Below are 5,360 nucleotides of genomic sequence, written 5' to 3' on the forward strand. Positions count from 1 at the left end.
CATTCCTTCCACAAACACCACCCCATGCACTCACACAGACTCAGGAACCATTCCCCATTGAGGACCCCTGTGAGCAGGGCCCAGACCCTTCCTTCCACTTCTGAGGGCTCTCCTAGGTCTAGAGACCCTCCACACACACACACACCCTCTGTGCCTCAAGACATGGCGGAGAGCCAGGACTTTACATCTGCTCGCAAAGTCCTTGCAAAGCTGCAGGGCCTGAGAAGACCCCAGGGAGGACACTATGGGGCAGAAACATCACCCTTGCCCTGCAGTCTTCTGCTGGGGTCTGTTTTCTGGGCATTATTGCATTTCCACTCCTGCCTTGTTCCGGCAGCTCATTTGTTCATGATGACAGTCAGAGTCCTCTCTTTGGTTCTACTTCTACCACTTACTAGCTGTGACCTTGGGCCAATTCCTTAACCCCTCTGTGCCTTGGTTACCTTATGTGCAATGTGAGGGCAATAAACCACTAATTCTCAAGGCCATAGGATGCCACCACAGAATGTACACTGAGTGTTCAGTGCAGAGCCTGGCACACAGTGAGTACTCCAGAAATGTGGATGATAACCTGTTCACTCATCCATCACCAAGCACCGTGCCGGAGAACGAGACTCGACAGACACGAGCTGCCAGGGAGCAGCCCGGGCCCAGTTTTGCACCCCTCCAGAGCAAAGCACCAGAAGGACCCCTCCACACCAAGTGAAACTTGTTCCCAGCAACCCCTCCAGCCTCGTCTCTAAATGCCGCCCACTTGCCCTAGGATGTCATCATGGGGACTTGGTCCAACCACGACCAAGCGGCCACACCCTTCTCAATTCAGAGCCTCGAACCTGCTGGCTGAAATGCCTTGCCCTCTCCCTCTGCCTCGGTCAAGGATGAAGCCTGGGGACCACTCAAGAGGAACTCAGCTGACTCCGCCCCGGGAAACTCCTCATGCAGCAGCCAAAGGGGACTTCTGTTCTTTCTCCCTCTCACCCATCCCTCCGGCCTTTTCTGCCCTACCTAACAACCTCTCCCCACCCCTCTAAATGCACATGATCAGTTACAATCTGGTTTAAAACAGGCCTTTTGCTGAATTCTGGTAGAAGGTGGTAGTTACCAGTCTGTTCACAACCAATTCCAATTGCCCACAAAAATCTCTCTAAAGACACAGAAAATGAAAAAACTTTCATAAACTGCCTCTTGCAAGGAATTTTGTTTCCAGATGATAGCTCTTCCCACCAGCATTGGGCCAGGATGTCTCAAATGCTCCGAGTCCAACGTTGTTGCTTTTGTTAGCTGCTGACTCAGTGACCCCACGTACAACAGCACAAAACCTCGCCTGGTCCTGTGCCTTCCTCACAGTCCTTGCTATGCGTGAGCCCACGGCTGCAGCCATGGCAACCCATCTCACTGAGGCTCTCCCTCTTTTCAAGTGACCCTCCCTCCACTTTACCCAACACAACGTCCTCCAGCAACTGGTCTCTCCTGATGTGTCCGAAGTGAAGAGAGACAAAGTCTCGCCATCCTTGATTCTAAAGACCATTCTAGCTGTACTTCCTCCAGGGCAGATTGTTCGTTCTTCTGATGGTCCATGGTATAGTCAGTAGTCTTCGTCATACAATTCAAATTTGTCAATTCTTCCAGCAGTCACTGCTCACCAAGGTAGGATGCAGAATGGTCTTTATGGACTATGTTGTGCCAGTTGACCTTGATGTCCCCTGAGACAAGGCCTGAGGCCCCATGCCCAGTGAGTGACTCCTTTCCTCAAGGTGCCTGGTTAAAGTTTCCATAGCATTGCCCCCTGTATCCACTATATTCATGGTATGTCTGCAGCACCTATAAATACATATGTAGAAACAACCTCTGTCAAACCTGTGTGTACTCATGGGTGTAGGCCCATTCGCCTTCCTTTTTGTTTTAAAGGCAAGAAGAAAAGTATGGGCTTTAGGCAAGCGCTTCTCTAAAACAATGCATTTCGAGTGTGTATGGTCTTTTGTTTCCAATAAAAATCCAAGTTGGATGTAATCTTTACTACGACTCCCTTGACCATGTTGGCTTTTACAACATTTGTACTCTAGATTCTGAGCTGACAGCTGTGTATTCACAGGTCTGGTGACAATCACAGAGCTCTGTGGCACAGTGCCTAAGGCATCTGACTGCTAACCAGAAGGTTGGTGGTTCAAACCCACCAGCCACTCTGTGGAAGACTGGGCGATTACTTCCATATTTACCACCTCGAAAACCCAATGAGGGTCACTATGAGTTGGAATTAACTCAATGACAGTGGGTTGGGTTTGGTTTGGGTTTGGGTGACAATCACCGTGACAGCATATGTGAGCCTCCCGTTTGTAGCGTCCTCAACACTGCTCAGGCTTCTTGTCCCAAACCCGTGACGCACTGTGGGTCTAAATTACATATGACTTACAACAATTTAAGTGAGTCCCGGCGGCACAATGGTTAAGTGTTCAGCTGCTAACTGAAAGGCTGGCAATTCAAACATACCCAGCCACTCCATGGGAAAGCGACCAGGCGATCTGTAAAGACGACAGCTAAGAAAACTCTATGGGACAGTCCTACTCTGTCACACGAGGTCGCTGAGTCAGAATGGACACCTCGGCACCCAATAGGACTATTAACACAGTGCCAAGTTTCAAAACCAGCAGTGGGGCTGGCATTGGTTGCCTGAGAGACAGCCTGGTGAAAGGGCTAAATCACAAGCCAGTTTACCTGCCCTCACTCCCATGTCCTCTGTCCTCTCTTCCTCTGGACTTTCTGCAGATGGCACAGTGTGGCACTCAGTGGGGACAGAAGCCGAAAGGCCAGAGGAATCAAAGGGCAGGAGTGGAGGGGACAGAGGCGCCAGGAGAGGCCCTGAGCTACCTCAAGGTGTAAAAAGGTGAACTCTGAGGACGCAGAAGCCGTAAGGTGGGGAGAACGAGACACTCGCCCCCTGCCGGTGCGTACTTCTTGCTGAGCTGCAGCTGTGACACGCATCGCATCGGGCAATCCACAGACACCAGGAGGGAAGTGCTGTCCTTATCCTCCCTTGCACAGATGAGAACACAGCGACTTGCTGAGCGACACCCGCAGAGGGGAATGGGTGCAGGACAGCAAGAGGCAGGTGAGTGGCGGGGAAAGGAGAGCCCAGAGGCAGCGTCTAGGTCGAAGGGGACAGTTACAGCCACACCAGCAGCGGCTGGGGCAGTCTGGGCATCGAACCCTCCACACCCCCACTCCCAGTCCAGCCCAAGGCCTGCTTGGATTATGACTCTTTTCCTTGCATCCCAGTGAGACCCGGGCCCACCACCCACCATCACTGGAACCCTAGGGCTCCCTGGACAGCCACCTCCCACTGGCATTACCTCAGGACTCCTGGGCTGGTGAGAAGCCCCACTGCTTGCCTCCCCTTCTGCTCTCTCCCTCCTCAGCCTGCTTCCCCAAATGCCCAAGGGCTTTCCTGACCCCAAACCTTTCTTCAGGCTGGAAGGCCATCCTTGACCCTCCACCTAGAACATTCTAAGCACAACTACTGTCCCTAAGAGCACCACTCCCCCTCTGGTCCCTCAACACAGCTCCTGCCACTGCCATGCCTCTACACTAAGGGGACAGTTTCCCCACCAAGTGGCACCTCCTCCAGGCTGGGACTCTTGTCTGTCCCCAGCGTCCAGTTCATCCTGACACAGGGCCTGCCATCTGCACGCAGTAGCAGTAGCAGTAGCAGTAGCAGTAGCAGTAGCAGTGGGGCACAGGCTGGGGCCCCGGGAGCAGGGTGTGAATCCCGACCTGCACCTCTCACTGTGACACCTGCCTCTCTCAGCCTATTTCCCCACCTGTCACAGAGGTGACCACAGTACCCTGACCCAAGACTGCTGGAGGATGAAGTGCATTCCGGCTTACAGCCATGGAGCAGCTGAGTTGGGGAACTGTCCCTCTGTGGCCTCGACGGGGCCAGGCCCTGTCACTAGGTGAGAGCCAGGAAGTATGCTCTTGCTGAAAGCCCTTATGGCTCCAGGACCCTCAGGAGGGGACAACTCGGGCCAGTGTCGCAAAGCTGCTGCTGCCAGGTCACTGCTGTCCAGTTCCAACAGTGCCAAACAGACCAGACTTCAGGACGGAATAGATGCCACTGGCACTCACAGAACAAGATGAAACCAGTAGAGAGGAACCGGAAGTGCTTTCTTTGAAGTAAAGCCACACCTTCTATCAGTATAGATTGCCATCCAACCAAGAAAAGCTGTTGGGAAAGTTCTCAAAATCATCGAAAAAGAAATGCGTTTTCAAGATGAATGAGTCACCTCCCCATTTCCAGGAACACTTCCCCAAATAGTTCCTGGAATGGTGGCGACTCAGCTAGAGAATTTTTGCACACAAGGACACTTGTGATTCAACAATGACCACGCGGATGCACCACGCTTGTTCGTGCATGTCTTTACAAAGATCAAGCAGTCTGAGTGCTTCACGACAGAATTGTCCTTTTGACACGGTGGTATTTAATACTTCACCTAAAACCCTTCTTTACCATATACTCTAAATTCACCGGATGCTTTGTTTCTAAATGTATTATCAATATCAAGTATTTTATTTCACTGTTGTTTTTTTAATTTTGCATTGTGATTTGGGTGAAAGTTTACAGAGCAAACTGGTTTCAACAGTTCATACAAATTTCACTGGTTTCTTTTCCTTTAATTCTGTGAATTAGCATTTTTTAAAAATAAATTACTATTGGTATTCTGATATTAGATAAAACAATGACCCAAACATTGGTAATGTTTTGACACCCATTCGGCCATCGCTGATGCCTTCTACCATGCCTGCCCTCAGCTTCCTGGGCTGAACCCAGTGCTCTCACTTCCTGCTGTATGAGAGCTTAAATCCTAAAGCACTTGGCTTGTGGAAGGCTGTGGTCTGCAGTGAGAGCCCTGACTCCATTCTGGGCTTGACAGGTTTCAGATGCCACTTGGGTTCTTTCTGACCATGCAAGCAGCATTGTGGGTACACACAGGTAAGTTCCAGCAAAAACCTAGGGAGGGACAGTTTGCCTTCAGTAAGAATGTGGTTAAAAGCAGATTATGCTCCCACAGAGAACCAGGGACTTGCTGGAGTGTGTCCTTTTCTAATTTAAATTAAGGCTGGGATCCTGGTACTGTTTGGTAGCCACTTTGTGGCTAAGGAGTCAGGCTACAAAGTCACGAGTCCTATCAGGACCACCACCTAGCCAGACAGTCAAGGCCCAGAACCAAGCCTGTAACCCTTTTCTAAAACGTCATGGTCCCTACCCCACCACCCTCACTTCTTATAGTCCCGCCTGTAGCACTAATTAATTAATCTGCTGCCAATCATTATTTTGTGATGACTCCTGTGATGGTTATGTTTGT

Source organism: Orycteropus afer, unplaced genomic scaffold (assembly GCF_000298275.1).
Source record: "Orycteropus afer afer isolate SDZICR_OR568_19922 unplaced genomic scaffold, OryAfe1.0 scaffold00421, whole genome shotgun sequence".
NCBI classification, from domain to species: Eukaryota; Metazoa; Chordata; class Mammalia; order Tubulidentata; family Orycteropodidae; genus Orycteropus; species Orycteropus afer.